Source organism: Haliotis rufescens, unplaced genomic scaffold, assembly GCF_023055435.1.
Source record: "Haliotis rufescens isolate VD_foot unplaced genomic scaffold, xgHalRufe1.0.p SCAF_78, whole genome shotgun sequence".
In the NCBI taxonomy this organism is placed as follows: domain Eukaryota; kingdom Metazoa; phylum Mollusca; class Gastropoda; order Lepetellida; family Haliotidae; genus Haliotis; species Haliotis rufescens.
Genome location: NW_025964370.1, coordinates 791,767 through 809,566, shown reverse-complemented (window position 1 = coordinate 809,566; position 17,800 = coordinate 791,767). Strand labels below are relative to the sequence as shown.

Genomic DNA, 17,800 nt, shown 5'->3' with positions numbered 1-17,800 from the left:
AAGCGATGTGGCAAATATATTTACCGGCACCGCGTTATATACCGAGGAAAAAGTTTGATATTTTTACAACGAATGAAGTTCATCAGGCTGACCTCTTGTTTCTTCCCCACGATAAGGTAAGACGCAAAACGTATAAATACGCTTTAACCGTAGTGGATGTGGCTAGTCGATACAAAGAGGCTGAGCCATTAACCTCGAAAGAATCAACAGAAGTAGCTAATGCACTGAGTCGCATTTATAAATGCGGACCGCTAAAATGGCCTAAGATATTTCAAGTAGATCCCGGTCGCGAGTTTATGGGATCGGTAACTAAACTGTTAACAAAGAACGATGTCGAAATCGTCCGTGGTGAAAGAGAGGCCCACCGCAGTCAAGCTATCGTCGAAAGATTTAACCGGACATTAGCGGAACGTTTGTTTGGCGATCAGTATGGGATCGAAATGAAATCCGAGCGATTGAGATCAACCGAATGGGTGACACGATTATCAGCCGTTGTATCAGCGCTGAATAATGAAGTAACGAGATTAATAGGGAAGAAACCATCCGATGCTATTAAAATGAAATCCGTGACTTCCGAATCTTCAGCACCGAGGAGAGGCAAAGAACGAAAACTTCCGGATAGAGTAAGGGTAAGATATTTATATCAGCCCGGTGAACTCGAAGGAGGCCAACGTCGTGCAACCGATCCCATATGGTCCCTTAAGACATATAACATTAGTAGATTGGTTTCGAAAGAAGGAGAGCCTATTCTTTATTATCTTCAAGATGGACCGGGTAGGGCATTTGTACGAGAAGAGTTGTTCATAGTTCCCGACGGTACGGTATTACCACCATAACCATAAGCATAGGTATTTACACCATCATTATCAATCCATCTCTTTGTATCTAAGGGGGATAATGATGTCTTGTTCATTCTTAATCCATATATCCTATGATCGTAACTTCTTAAAGAGTTCATCTCGTGTTTGAACGTTCTACCGTTGAATAATGATTCTTTATACTGTTCGTGTTTGATATGCTTTTTTACAACATACTTCTTAACGCCCTTAGCTTTTCTTATCTCTCCATTATCGGACTTCTTTATAGAATACATCTTAGGTCTTAATCCTACATACTCCGCTATAGGGGTCCCAGCACATTCATCCTTCATCTTACCTAACACCTTTTTATTTACAACGCTGTGCAGTGGATTATCTTTAGGATAATCGCTCGTGTCGTACATATCTATTTTTTCTGCCATATCTTTATACACATCCTCGGTTTGTATTTCCATCAACAAAGAATCTGTGTCGGTATATAACACCTCGCATCTATCACCGTATTGCTTCTTAAGTTCGTTGTAATAAAAGTCATACATTAAGTGTTTTGACAAGTCGAGAATACTCATACCGACGTACACCGGTCTGTTGAATTTTATATTACTCTTCTGCATATGCAACGCGGCTAAGTCGTTATCGAATATCTTGCTTCTGTTAAAAGCCGGACTGGCTATAAGTTTCCTGAGTCTTTCTTCCTCATTAGATCTGACTAATTTAACATCAACACGCTTCCTTAGATTCTCCATAGTTTTACCAAATACCGAGTTATTCATGAGCTTATATAGATTCTTTTCGAAATCACTGGTAGCCATCTTTCTTAAATCTGTGTTCAACCTTATATAGGGCTCCATCCAAGGGCTTTCATCGAACTTTAGAACTCTGTGTATTTTCTTAAGTTTCATACCTAACGATAGATACAACTGGAGATTTCTGTAGTGAACTATATATTTTGTCTTATCCATCAAATTTGGTACGAGTTTTTCTACGTTAGCTAACCTACTATTACCCATCAAGGAGCGTTGATATTCCGACATCCAATCTTTATTAACCATTAATCTTTCGGGAGCTAGGGGATAACTGTTATGATCTTTATGTAACGAACTTGGATATTCCAAGTCAACTTCTAGTATGTACCCTTTATTCGCATCATTATTATGGATATTCACAACACTGATATTATCGATATCATCGATCCATTCAAAACCACCCGTGGGTAAAGGTTGACTCATAGCCCATCCGTACAAATTGTTAGCGTCGAGATATAATATGTGCGTGTCGGGTTTACTGGGATCGTATCTTTCCACTAATTTATTATTAGCCTTAGAATACCTTTTAGCTGCCATCGATATACCACCTCTTAATCCTTTCTCAATAAACAAGTGCATATCGTAATCTGTTAGTAATTTTAGTTCTACACCGGTCTTCTTCAACAATGCATCCCACGATAGTCCGGGACTGGAATAGTACCATGCCGGGTCCAAGCCGTATTGTTTGAAACACGTCTTTCTAAATATCTCGAATATATCGGCGAGTAACAGTACATCGGTTTTTAAGTACAGATCGTGATAATCGCCTAAATTCTTACAACCTAATTTATCCCAGACCGTCAGAGCGTGTTCATAATCGGCATCTGTTATTCTAGATTCTGTTAAGTTACTATAGAATGATTCGAGGGGTGGTAATTCAGTTTCGTCGAATCTAGACCAATCATCCATATATTCGTAAGGATATACACCTTTTCTCAGCAACAAATGACGAGTTATCTTATCGGTATATTTATTTGTTATCGCGAAGTCATCGGGATTGTTCGCATTAGCTAAATTGTCCAGGGAAGATAACAGAAACTGTACGGAGTCTATGAATCTAAGCCCATTACTTTGCTTTGTTCTAGATTTCCCATCCTTGTCCCTATAATGTATAGGTTTAGTCAACGAGAACGATATGTATTTTTCCATATTGTTAGGAATGCACGTTAAACCGCCGTCGGTCTTCGAGATAGCTTGCATAATGAGATGTGAATCGTATCCTCTAAGGTTATGAAACACAACGGGGATGGGTATTGTTTGAGAATTCATTTTTAGTTTCAAGTTACACTCGTTATGAGCGGCTCCCCGATAATTACCCGTGACGTGACAATGATCTCTTACGGAATCCCCATCCAGGGGTTTGTTACAAACGTGACAACTCGTTGACTTCTTATAGGCACTCCAATCATCCCTCGTCATACGCATGGGTATCTTACACGATAATTTTTCCCTGATTATTCTCTCTTCATTTTGTAGATATTCTAGGAAATTTCCCGCTGCATCGGGACCTCTGTAAATCACGGGCGGGTTTGTTTTCCCATCATACCTTACAACTATATATCCAAACCCACAAGGAATATGTTCTTGAGTTTTGTACGTAAAACTATTATCAGTATTGCTACGGTTGGTATTTTCTATGGGTTTGATAAGCGCTTCGAAGTCGGCGTAAATTACGTACGGTACTGGCATTTGATTACAATAATGTTCAAATTTTAATATATTTTTTCCTTCTTTAGGCATATCGATCCTGATAGCATTCTGTCCAACACCTCTACAGTCTTCTTTATGCGCTTCTAATAGATCTTGTCTGCTGTACCCATGTAGGCATCTTTCGCAGAAATATTTCTTTTCTTTATGTTTTGTTTGATCGTATAGTAGCCTGTTTAAACTCTTTATCCACGTATAATGATATTTACCATCTTTTTCGATCAGAAATGAATTGATTCTGGGGATATGTTCCGGAGCGGAGCTTATCCTGTGTACAACAATTCCTTTAGAATGTCCGAAAACATTTATAGCTAAATTATTTTGCTTTTCTACCTTATCAATTTGTGATATTGGTGTAGGTTCGTCTATACCATCGAAGTTGAGTCCATCGTTTTGAGGATAGCTAGAAGGTCTATTTGCAATTTTAGAATCTACGGGGAACAATGCAGATCTTATCATTCTTAAACAGTCATCGGATTTATTTTTTACGTTAATTATGGCTTTTTTCTTCTTATAATACGGGGGTAAATCTATATAAGATCCACCTTTGAAGGGCATATAATTCGCTATATCTAAATATAAACTATCGATTTTATCCACACCCCAACCCGAACCTCTATTAGTCCAGCGTTCTAAAGTTTCCTGTATTCTCTGAATTGATGTATCTAATGATGAGTTTATAGTATCGGATTCGGTTATAACTTCTTGATTGCTTCGGAAATATGGTTCGGTATATTCGGTGCTATCGTCTGTGTTACTTTTACTCAATGTCATTTTAATCGTCAGCTGGTATTTTATACTATGTAAATCATCTAATTCCTCGTTAATTTTACTCGATATGATGGGCTTAATATCGTTAACATCCATGTTGGAATTAATATCCATCTTCCAACCTCTTAGATATTTACCAACGCCGGCGGATGTGGGTACAAATATTAATTCTTGTTGTTGATGATCATCATTATCATTATCAACATTATTATGTTGAATATCATCATTAGGTTGATTATTATCTAGTAAAGCGATCAATTCAGCTCTTCTCATTCGAGAATAACCTCTCAGCCCACCGTTTCTCGCTCGAACTTTGAGTTCTCTAACAGTCTCGGGTCTGTTGTATTCCAAACCGAGTAAATCAATCAATTCAGCTTTTCTCATACGAGAATATCCACGCAGTCCACTTTGCTTTGCCATAGCTTTTAATTCTCTGACAAAAACCATTGTGGTTGAATGGTATATGCAAAATGAGACAAATGTCTAATTGGTTGTTTTCATATATCTAAATACGTATTCTCCCCAACCTATTCCTCTCATTGATGTAATCTCTCTTCCTAGCATAAATAATCTGGTTCCTGACCCTATCAGCACCGTGTTCCTTGCATAAACAATAACGACCTTTGACCCCTATCCCGCATACAGAACACGTATAGTTGATGTTTCCGCGCCTGATGTAATAGTTGTGTATCCCGCAGTAAAAAAAATCAACACAGCGTCGGTTACATAGGGTAGTCTTACCCATGAGTGTAAACTTGCAGTTATTCATGGTATATACATCTATCATATCATTTGTCTAAATGCAAATCACAGCTACACTATGGTATAGCTGAAAATCAATAGAGAACTCAAACCCAACATGATAAATGTGATCTCTCGGTTTTTCTGAGCCTCTGACGGTGTATAAAACTGACTCATTGTTGGTCTCAGTATTGGGTCTAGTTTTTTCCCATAAACGAGGAAGTATTCGTGCATGGCAGATTCAACATCCTTAAACGTTTGAATTGAATGTCCTTCCTTAATCAGTTGTTCATGAATAAAGTCTAATCTCTTCATTCTCTGCTGTGTATATTGTAACTGGGCTGCTTGGTATTGTTCTAAAGCTTCATTATGTCGTTTACGCTCCTCTTCAACTTCTTTAGCGTTTGATTCCCTCATACTGGAAAATAAATAATTACTCCCCGAAAAAGCTAGAGCATTAACAACAGCTCCACCGACCATCATCGCAATTGTTGCCATGTTTATATGAATATAATATATTCAAATGTTTATATGAATATAAATATTCAAATGTTTAATTACTTCATTATGTCTTCCGGGATAAGTCCTTGTTTGATGAGCATATCCTTCGTCGCCATAGCCAATCCAATATCCAGAATGGTCATTCCGATGTCATATCCATTAAAATCTAGCTTGGGTGGTGTGGCTTTAGTAATCATTTTAGGCATACGGGTATAGCCAATGGCCAAGCCGGTGACCACCGCTGAATGATACGTCGCGTTTACCAACATTTTACCGTCTGTAACTGGAGTAGTCATGCTTCTTATAGCATTATATGAGGACTAACCTCTAATTGAACTTGTTGTTGCGGCGGGGGTGACGTTTTCTCTTCTCCGGTCTTATAAAAGAACCATACAGCCGCTATACCAGCAACTCCTACTAGTGCCCATGTTTTAATCGGATTTGAATTATTTATTAATTTCGCTTTGCGTGCCAGCCCTCCCTTTCTTCCTGCGGCTATTTTCAAAGGATTCTTTGTCACTCTAGCTTTTAGTATTTTCTCATTCACATGTGGTGCAGTCACTGGTGGTGGTTCCTCATTCACTTGTTGTTGTGTGTTCACTTGTTGTTCCACAATCTGTTGTGGTTCCTCGTTCACAATCTGTTGTGGTGTCACCTGTTGTGATTGTGTTTCCGCAATCTGTTGTGTCTCCATTTATATTATTAAGTGGGCACGTATGTTTAAATTGACAATACCTAGCCGTTATTAAAGCTGTGGTGAACGGAGCTAAGAACATTCCGAATCTATGATAAAACTCACAGCTCACTGAGCTTATAGCGTGTTCGATGAATGGGTCTTTCTCGAGAGATTCGCATAAATACAGGCGATGTTCTGCCGGGATGGGGAGAAACGTACTAGCTACGGCTGTGTATAGTTGTAATATAGAAGACCCTATCGTTTTAGTCATGGTAGCTCCCAGTCTAGACTCGTAACGCGCGTACAGTTTTTTAATCTCTTCGTCGGTCATGTTATCAATTTTTTCGATGGTATAATTTTCTCCCAAATATTGGGAACATTTTCCACCGGCTACCAAAGCCGCGAGTCTTTCTCTATGTTTATCTATAACTACTTCAGCATGTTGATGTGTTTTTTGATCTGCATCAGATTCTTTGAGCATTTGTTCGATGAGTTCGTCGCATTCCATAATGTAATACCTAAGGAGATATTTAAGTCTAACATAATATAATATGACATATCCAATACAACCCGTAATAATGAACTGTTGTGAAAGAATAAGGATTTCGAACCACATTTTATGTAATATTAACTGCTAACGTTCAATTTGCTACATTTTTGCTACATTTTGCTACATTTTACTATATTTTTGCTACATTTTGCTACAATTTGCTACATTTTGCTACATTTTGCTAAGCAATTGCATAAGCAGCTGGTTGATCGGTTTTTAATACGAGTTTACAGTGCTTCGTTGCCGCTAACACTTTTCTGACTTTGTCTCGTTCGCCCTTGGTATAAATGACGTCATTTTCGCGTAAACATTCCTCGAATGAATCTCGATCTTTGCAATGAAACAGCGCTACCCATTTGGTCTGCTCTCTGAGATCTTTCAGGACAGAGTTGTATTTTTGAGTAAGTACCCAAACGCTATGTTGAGTATGCCGACCGGAGAATGCTAAATACGAAAGCATATCTTTCTTTTTTGTGAGTTCTTTACTCGCGCTGCAGTCGTCTATTACGAAAAGGGTCGATTCTCCTCTGTATCTTTCGTGACATACTCGGAGGCAGTCTTGTAAACGATCGCCCGGATCGACTCTGTGTACCCCGTCGTCATTCATTACCCAATCTCTCGATAAGTAGGTTTTATTAACGTTTATAGTCGGGCACAGAATAATAATATGATCGAAAACGTCCCGATAATGACTTTCTAAAATATCTAGAATAAAGGCTGTTTTTCCGCAGCCCGTTTGCCCGCATATGATAGCGCAGTGCGGATCTGTAGGTAAAAGATTATCAATAGATTGCTTGCACAAATCTCCCATTCTGTATATTAAGTTGCGCATCCATAATCACGTACAAATATATGTTTAATTTACCAGCCGCTTCCTGGAGCTTCGTTATCTGTATGGTGGCACCCTCGCTAGCATTTTCTATTCTCCTCCCACTGCCGTGTAGTTGGTCATCGTCCGTTGTTCGCATGTCTAGCCATAGCGCGTACTTCGTGGTGAGGTATTCACCCATCGATACACTCCCGAGAGATAGATCTTTCACGACCGCGTTAACTTCCGGAGAACGTTTTATAGAAGGAAGTTTTTTAATCTCATCCCACTGGTGGTACGCTAGCATTCCTTGGCTATATAGTTGATTAGGAACGCCCTCGATAGTCAATTCTACTTTTGTAATCTTGGGATTGTAGAACTTCTCGGTATTTCTTTTAAACGCATCGGAGGGGTCCTCGAACAACATTAAAATACCCTTCAACGACCTCGTGGGGACGTTTAGATTGATATTCCACATCGTATCTTTCTTGTCCCTCGTGATCTTTCGATGTCGCAGCACGCGATCGTACAAAATGGCTAAACTTCCCGTATACTGGTTACGAATTTGTCTGGCTAATTCGGGATCCGTTATCATATCGTACTCCAGCGAGATATTGTCAATGGAATATCTAGCATCTTCATTAGCAGATCTGATTACTCTACCGTAGTCATTAAAAGTGAGTTCGTATTCTAACCTATCGCCTAGGGATGCTTGATAAAAGGGCATGTGGGAATCTAGTAATTCAAAGTCTAGGGGAATATAGAATCTGTTACCTAATGCGTCGGCAACGGCCTTATCTTTTTCATTGGTATCAACACCATTTTCAGCGCCCACGCGCAGTCTCAATGTGTTCTTATTACAAATACCTTGGTACTGTAAGTTTTCCCGCTCTTTATCCGTTCTCCAGAGATCCATGTAACAATAGTATACATCGCTATCGTCGATACTCAAAACCTCATTACCACTAATTTTAATCGCGATTTACTTAACGATAGCACGACCTATGTTCTGAACGGGCTCCCTGTTAACGTCGGTAGAAGTCAAACTAATCGTAAATGCTAGTGGGACAGTTCCCGGAACTAACACATCGTGTGCGCCGAGATTAGGAAAGCGAACCAGAAGCGTTTGATTCTGATCGATGGTACTAGGGTTATTAGTTATAGTTACAGACTGACGAATTGCTTTGACCCCTAATGGATCTCGAAGTCTACGTTGTGGGTTTAACTTGCGTCCGTATTGTGAAGACATTGTTTATATTGAAATTATGTACCCTATGTTTAATATAAAAATGACTGATTTTGATATTAATGACTTTGATCTAAGTACCTTTTATGATCCGAATCGAACTGAAGAGGGTACTGATGAAACCAGGTTTAGTAGTCTTAACGATGAACTTTTACAATCGTCCGTCAATGATTATTACGATGCATTAAAAGATGATAAAAATTATGTTATCCCAATAGGTCGTGACTATTCAAAGTTTATGCTAGATAGTAAAGGAATATTACGACTGCGTGACTCTCCACATATTGATCTTATGCATTATAGTACTCGTAAGCCCCTAGCCTTGTCTACTATAGCTGGTAAACATAGCTGCGAGTTTGTTCGTGATAAATTAGGTTTTGTAGAATACGGACGAGCAAAACTTCCCGCGAAGACTACTAAGGTTCTTAGGACTGTGCGGGAAGAACTCAGTAACACAGAAAATTTGGAGGAAGCCTCTAACGTGGCCTCGAACGGACTCGGAGAAATCTTAGATACCTATTACGATAATTCCACGGTCAGTGTATTACCATATTCGGAGTTCAGTATTAGGGAATTACGAGGTCTAGACAAGGCAATGCGAACAATGCGGGGAGAACTCATCAATAATATAGCCAAGATATCCGAAATCGACAAGCATATAGCTCAAGAGAAAACAAAACAAAACTTGAACAGGCGGACGATGAGTTCAGTAGACGCCGCGTAGCAGAAAGATTACGTAACTTAGAAGACGAAAGATCGGCCCGCCTCGAAGCAGCTTCCAGTAATAGAAAGGCACTTCGTTCGCAAATCAGTCGTATTCGAGAAACTATCGATCAAGTCCTCAACGATGACACTACACTGGCCGATAAAATTAAAACATTGTTCAGAGAACAGGGAATAACCATTGCCAGTATTTTAACCGCGTTGGGATTTATTATATCGACTTTGACTCTCTCGTTAACAGGTGGTGGTACAGGTGGAGGCGGATCACCGCCTAACGATAAAAATGGTATAAAAGAGTGGATAAAAAAGCATTTAAAAGCATTAGGTTCAGCACTGGGAAAGCTCGCTGAGAAAGCCGCGGCTGCACTTCCCGGTATAATAGGGAGTGTTGTTTCCTGGCTATTGAATTTATTAGCTAAGACCACCACTTGGCTTAGTCAAAACTTGTGGGGGTTGATCGTAGCAATTGCAGGGCTGTTGTACGTGTTCGCTAAGAACTATTTAACCACCAAATCATGAGTAAGCCAACCGAGACTCCACCCACTACAAGCGCTGTTTTTTCATCGATATGTTGTTGATTTTTAGCCTCAATATGCGGTGGTACTTGTGCATTTGCATTAAAAGATTGTTGAGCGATAGTTGGTGTTTGCGGCTTGACTATTCCCTTTTCGCCCGTGATCGTTTGCGTTATTAATTCGACGTTAATATCTGAATTTATACCTGGTTTTTGTTGATCGGTAGCAATAACAATTTTATTATTATAGCCTATCACTTGACCGATCTTAAGTTCCATATTACTCGGAGACATGTATAGTCCCGGCGCATAAACGAAGTCCACTTTGGATTGGGCGTACTGTAATGCATCTTGAAAACGCTTTATAGACGATGGTATGTCAACTGGTGAATTAATGGCGTCCTCCACGTTTGCGACAAACTGTTTTTGCGCATCGAGCGCCGTCCCAGAACCGATAATGGATGTTCGTGTTTGCGATTGTGCACCGAGAATTGCCCATACATAAGTTCTTATCGATTCATTAAATCTTACAAATCCTGGGTTAGTAAAATTATTTTCCGTTTTATCATTAAGAAATTCATTCCAAGCGTTTGCGGTATCGTTCATTTGTATAATTTTTTTAACAATATAAATAGACCCACTCTTAAAACTCATAATATCCCCTCTCCAATCGTTACTATAAAGTTCCCAGCCTTTATACCAATGACCGGTTTTATGCCAATGATCATATATTCTTGCGTAAAGTTTGCTGGTGCTATACAACTTACCAAAATTAACTGGAAGTTTATTAAGTGTTTTATATACATAATCGCTTTCTTCTTTGACGGATTTATTTTCATCTGCGTACGGAACACCTAGACCATGGTTTGCTCCTTTAATACGCCAATCTTTACTCGTAGAAACATTAAATTCATTACAAATACGTTCATACGCCCCCCTATTATACGGATTATTTGTGGAATTCCACGCTCCATCCTGCGGTAATGGAGCACTAATTTCTTTAAGTATACGTCTAATCTGATAATACACGTGAAATAATAAAACAGACTTATTTAGCATAAATCCTGGGGCATTAACAGATACGCCACATCCCGTTGTGGCACACCATACGGCAAAGTTTAACTGATTCTGCCAAAATTGCATCGGATTGTGAAACCAATCGTGCACCATTTTATCGCTAGTTGCCGTGACCCTGTAATTTACAAAGATATCTGGGAATTTAACGAAAAATTCAGCACCAGAGGCAGTTACTATAATCGATTGATTAGTAATGTATCTCGATTTCATATTTAAGTTATGATATAGTATCATTGTATATTTAATATGTATGTTACACTACCTGGAATAACAAATGGTCAGTCTATTGAACTGCTTCATACAATCGATAACTCGGATGGACAACTCGAAGTAGCTCTATGCGATGTAACGTATTACCCACTGTGGACCAATATAAATGCTATAAAAAGAAATAATGAGTTTCATATAACAGGTGAAAACAATGGTATTGACAGAGCCATTATTATACCTGATGGGTATTACAGCGTATGCTCACTCAATGATGAAATTTTTAAGTCTAATGGAATGAGTATCACACAAAATGAGGCGAATGGGACAGTGAAAATATACACTGGAGAAAAAGGTGTAATTATTTTCGAGTACTTAGCAATTACACTTGGACTTGGACAGTCAGCATTATTACCACCCAAAAAAACAGTGACTGTATATGCATTACCCGATTTAGTTCCCTATAAAGAGTTGTGTATCCATCTTGATCAGATCAGTACGACGGATAATATTCAACAAGAAAGTCCTTCAACTCTACTCAGATGTGTTCCAGTTAAAAATGAAAAATACAATAGTGGTAAAACGGAATCTTTCTCAACATTACAATATAAAAAATTAAAGCGGGGTATTATTTCAGACCTCAAAATTTCTGTATTAGATGTAAAACACCAACCTGTACATATAGGATACTTAAGTGTAACACTCCATATTAAAAATAATGGTTGATTCCATATTTAAGTTATGATATAGTATCATTGTATATTTGATATGTATGTTACACTCCTGGGAATAACAAATGGTCAGTCTATTGAACTGCTTCGTACTATCGATAACTCGGATGGTCAACTCGAAGTCGCCCTATGCGATGTAACGTATTACCCGAGGTGGATCAATATAAATGCTGCGAGATTAAATAATGAGATGTTTTTACTGATAAACGAATATACAATTGACAGTGCCATTATTATACCTGATGGGTATTACAGCGTATGCTCACTCAATGATGAAATTTTTAAGCCTAATGGAATGAGTCTCACACAAAATGAGTCGAATGGGATGCTGAAATTAACCACTGGAGAAAAAGGTTTAATTATTGCCGTCAACTTAGTACCTAAACTTGGATTTCCACGCGACTCTCAATCTATAAACATGATAAAACCCAACATAACAATACATGGGAATACATTACCCGATTTAGTTCCCTATAAAGAGTTGTTCATCCATCTTGATCAAATCAGCACGACGGATAATATTCAACAAGAAAGTCCTTCAACTCTGCTCAGAAGTGTTCCAGTGAAAAATAAAAAATATAATAGCGGTAGAACGGAATCATTCTCGACATTACAATATAAAAAATTGAAGCGTGGTATTATTTCAGACCTCAAAATTTCTGTATTAGATGTAAAACACCAACCTGTACATATAGGATACTTAAGCGTAACACTCCATATTATAAATAATGGTTGATGCATCAGGCCCTGGAACAGTAAGAAAATGTAATACAATTGCGCTTTCCGATCTCGGAGACACGGAAGGATTTGGTAAACCCGGTACCGATGGTAAGTTATACGCTTTACACTTACACGATAATGTATACATTCGGAAAGAAGTCACATTCACGGGTAATCTAGGAGATTTAAGCGATGTCGACGTTAGTAGACTCCTTAAAAACACTTCGTACAATATTACTCGCAATGACGATAATAAATGGACTATGGTCGAATCAAACATCGAGTGGCTACTGAATATCGTCATTACCCCACCTTATGTGTTGATGGGTAAGGGACATAATTTAACTAAGATAATAAATAGTGGCATCGTACTCGCGGCTTATATCCCGTCAAAACGAAAAAGTGTGTTGGTCACTCCCCTTCCAGAAAACCCAGGTCATATGTTATATAGTCGTCCGGCCTTAAAAAACATTACTTTAAATTTGGTTACTGAATTCGAAGATGTTAAAGTTAACCTGAGTGCAATACCTAATCTTTCTACGCTTATTATTGAAGTCTTGTTCGGAGATGCACCGGAAGATGCCTTCGATATATTACCAGGTCTATCGATTAAATGGTTCAAGAATCACGAGCGTCAACGTTGTAGCATTATTCATATCGGAGCATCGCCCGTTGCAACCCTCGAGGGGGTCCAAATTATTAAAAGTGACAGTATTTCTCTTACTAAGATATTCTTGCCGTATAATATACATTTGATAAGGTTGATGTATAGTCTCAAAACATTTAAGCAAGACCAATGAAAGACTATTATATGATCGTTATATACACTATGAGTTTATATCCGGCGCTCGATGAAGCATTTGAAAAGATGGAAACTGTTGATGGATTTCGATTACATCAAATAAGCGACATAAAACATCGAATAGGGAAGGATAGGGAGTTGAGACTTGGATTGTATAAAAAGTATCGCAGAGCCGTGAATGCTCTGGACGGAGTTGACACCGCTCTTGTAGTATCTGGCATGGGACTCGGTGTAGCGGGTATCGGTTTACTATCAACTATAATCGCCGCGCCTATCGTGCTCGGCATGGAAATAACCGCTGGAGTCTCAGGACTGGCAGGAATAGCGATAAAATTCATTTCTCGTAGGTTACAAAAGAAAGCATTAAAACACGATAGTATTCGGATACTCGCCGAAGCAAAGTTGAACAGCATTGAGGATCATATTTCGACAGCAATGGCCGATTGTAAGATATCCGAGGATGAGTTTCGTTTAGTGCTGTCGGAGCTCACCAAATACAATGAAATGAAGCAGGAGATTCGATCAAAATCTCGTAAGACCAGTGGTATTAGCGAAGACGAGAAAAAAAAGTTCATAGAACAGGGGAGGCAACAAGCGCGTCAATTATTCCGTGCCAAAACCAAAGAACTGGTTGGAGATTAAAAATAGATTGCTTACTATCGTGTGATTACATTTAGACAAATGCTAACATAAATATATAATAATGGAGAAAGCTATTCAATGGAGAGAATTACCACAAGGTTTTTATTATATCAGTGATGTCAAACCAACCAAATACGGTTATCAATTGTTTCTTATCAATTTACAAAAAGAGTGTAGTTATATAGTCTGGTCTCCTAGTAAAATGAACGAAGAACTTAATAAAAATGTTGAATATCGCTTTATCGATAAAAATAATAAAGAATATTTTTATTACCATTTAGACTCATCTAAAGCAATGATTGGCCCCAGGTATTGGTGAGCTAGAGCCAATTTAACTTAATCTTATGACTATCATTAAATCGCATCATCATTTACGCATAAAAAATTCCATCTGTAGTAGCAGTATAGGTATATGAATCCTGCTCCAGTGGAGTTGCGGCAGAACCCCCATTACCTATACTACTTATGGGATTCTTGCAGCTGTACATGTACAGCTTTCAACTTTCTGCTCCTACAAAAATACCAATATTGTATACATTGTTGAATGTGTGAAATGTCACCTTGGATCTTGATATTGTGGATAATTAAAAGAGCAATTAACACTCAGTAACTTTCATTTTCTTACTAACGTCCTGATGGGTGCAATAAACGGTGACTTCCTACTTGTCCAGCATCTGGCCATTGTGTGTGTTTAAGCTGGGGGGTCATATCAAACACTGTACGGGACCGGCGGATGTTTGTAACAATTATATAACAATGTTCGACACAAAAATGAACTAATTCCTTCACGTCTCAAATTCATAGTCCAACTAAAAGTGAAACTGTGTTGTAGTACATGTCAGCTGGTTTCTGGTTGGCAAGAAGTATGTCTCTTCTCCCTCTCAAGGGCATGGTCTAGCTTTCGATACTTCTTCTTTTTGGAGGGGCAGTCGGGTAGCCTAGTGGTTAAAGCGTTCACTCGTCACGCCGAAGACCCGGATTCGATTCCCGACATGGGTACAATGTGAACCCCATTTCTGGTGTCCCCCGCCATGATATTGCTGGAATATTGCTAAAAGCGGCGTAAAACCATACTCACTCACTCACTCACTCTTCTTTTTGGGTGGCATCAAACTACATAGATTGTGATCCCAGTATTGTCCTGCTCACCCTGCCGTATCTCAGTAAATGTGTCCAGAGATGTCGAGATGATTTGTTGGCAGTCACTGCTCAGTGACATGTTATTGTGCTTCCTGCTCAGTGACATGTTATTGTGCTTCCTGCTCAGTGACATTTGTTGTGCTTTCCTGCTCAGTGACATGTTATTGTGCTTCCTGCTCAGTGACATGTTATTCTGCTTCCTGCTCAGTGACATGTTATTGTGCTTTCCTGCTCAGTGACATGTTATTGTGCTTCCTGCTCAGTGACACGTTATTCTGCTTCCTGCTCAGTGACATGTTATTGTGCTTCCTGCTCAGTGACATGTTATTGTGCTTCCTGCTCAGTGACATGTTATTGTGCTTCCTGCTCAGTGACATGTTATTGTGCTTCCTGCTCAGTGACATGTTATTGTGCTTCCTGCTCAGTGACACGTTATTGTGCTTCCTGCTCAGTGACATGTTATTGTGCTTCCTGCTCAGTGACATGTTATTGTGCTTCCTGCTCAGTGACACGTTATTGTGCTTCCTGCTCAGTGACATGTTATTGTGCTTCCTGCTCAGTGACATGTTATTGTGCTTCCTGCTCAGTGACATGTGTTGTGCTTCCTGCTCAGTGACATGTTATTGTGCTTCCTGCTCAGTGACATGTTATTGTGCTTCCTGCTCAGTGACATGTTATTGTGCTTCCTGCTCAGTGACATGTGTTGTGCTTCCTGCTCAGTGACATTTGTTGTGCTTTCCTGCTCAGTGACATGTTATTGTGCTTCCTGCTCAGTGACATGTTATTCTGCTTCCTGCTCAGTGACACGTTATTGTGCTTCCTGCTCAGTGACATGTTATTGTGCTTCCTGCTCAGTGACATGTTATTGTGCTTCCTGCTCAGTGACATGTTATTGTGCTTCCTGCTCAATGACATGTGTTGTGCTTCCTGCTCAGTGACACATTATTGTGCTTCCTGCTCAGTGACATGTATTGTGCTTCCTGCTCAGTGACATGTTATTGTGCTTCCTGCTCAGTGACATGTTATTGCGCTTCCTGCTCAGTGACATGTTATTGCGCTTCCTGCTCAGTGACATGTTATTGCGCTTCCTGCTCAGTGACATGTGTTGTGCTTCCTGCTCAGTGACATGTGTTGTGCTTCCTGCTCAGTGACATGTGTTGTGCTTCCTGACAAAGTCTTCTTTGGTTGATGGTGGTTGGGCATCCTCTTTGGGAACATGTCCAGTGAATGGAAGTTTGATGTCCACTCTTAATCCTGAGCTGGTACAAATTGGGAATAGACTGTAAATAAACCAGTGGAAGACTGTTTCTTGCCTCTAATTCCTTTTAAAGCCTAAATCATACGAAGTGATTCATATGTTCACTTATGTTTTAAATGTTTTCCCTCACTATAGTGTATGTGAACATTATTTGTTGTGTCAGATGTGATGCCTCCCTTAATCCCCTACTGACTCACAATCACCGGGCTCGGGTGAACTTGTACATATAACACTAGGTGCTGCACAAGTAGGAACACCCCAATAAACCCCCTGCTGCCTCACAATCACCGGGCTCGGGTGAACTTGTACATATAACACTAGGTGCTGGACAAGTAGGAACACCCCAATAAACCCCCTGCTGCCTCACAATCACCGGGCTCGGGTGAACTTGTACATATAACACTAGGTGCTGGACAAGTAGGAACACCCCAATAAACCCCCTGCTGCCTCACAATCACCGGGCTCGGGTGAACTTGTACATATAACACTAGGTGCTGGACAAGTAGGAACACCCCAATAAACCCCCTGCTGCCTCACAATCACCGGGCTCGGGTGAACTTGTACATATAACACTAGGTGCTGGACAAGTAGGAACACCCCAATAAACCCCCTGCTGCCTCACAATCACCGGGCTCGGGTGAACTTGTACATATAACACTAGGTGCTGGACAAGTAGGAACACCCCAATAAACTCCCTGCTGCCTCACAATCACCGGGCTCGGGTGAACTTGTACATATAACACTAGGTGCTGGACAAGTAGGAACACCCCAATAAACCCCCTGCTGCCTCACAATCACCGGGCTCGGGTGAACTTGTACATATAACACTAGGTGCTGGACAAGTAGGAACACCCCAATAAACCCCCTGCTGCCTCACAATCACCGGGCTCGGGTGAACTTGTACATATAACACTAGGTGCTGGACAAGTAGGAACACCCCAATAAACTCCCTGCTGCCTCACAATCACCGGGCTCGGGTGAACTTGTACATATAACACTAGGTGCTGGACAAGTAGGAACACCCCAATAAACCCCCTGCTGCCTCACAATCACCGGGCTCGGGTGAACTTGTACATATAACACTAGGTGCTGGACAAGTAGGAACACCCCAATAAACCCCCTGCTGCCTCACAATCACCGGGCTCGGGTGAACTTGTACATATAACACTAGGTGCTGGACAAGTAGGAACACCCCAATAAACCCCCTGCTGCCTCACAATCACCGGGCTCGGGTGAACTTGTACATATAACACTAGGTGCTGGACAAGTAGGAACACCCCAATAAACCCCCTGCTGCCTCACAATCACCGGGCTCGGGTGAACTTGTACATATAACACTAGGTGCTGGACAAGTAGGAACAC

General features: G+C 40.0%; 1 protein-coding gene across 1 annotated transcript in view; it reads left to right on the top strand.

The window, feature by feature from the left end:
- LOC124123134 overlaps positions 1-17,800 on the top strand; it is a 60,177-nt gene that overhangs the window by 16,744 nt on the left and 25,633 nt on the right. The window lies entirely within an intron of this gene.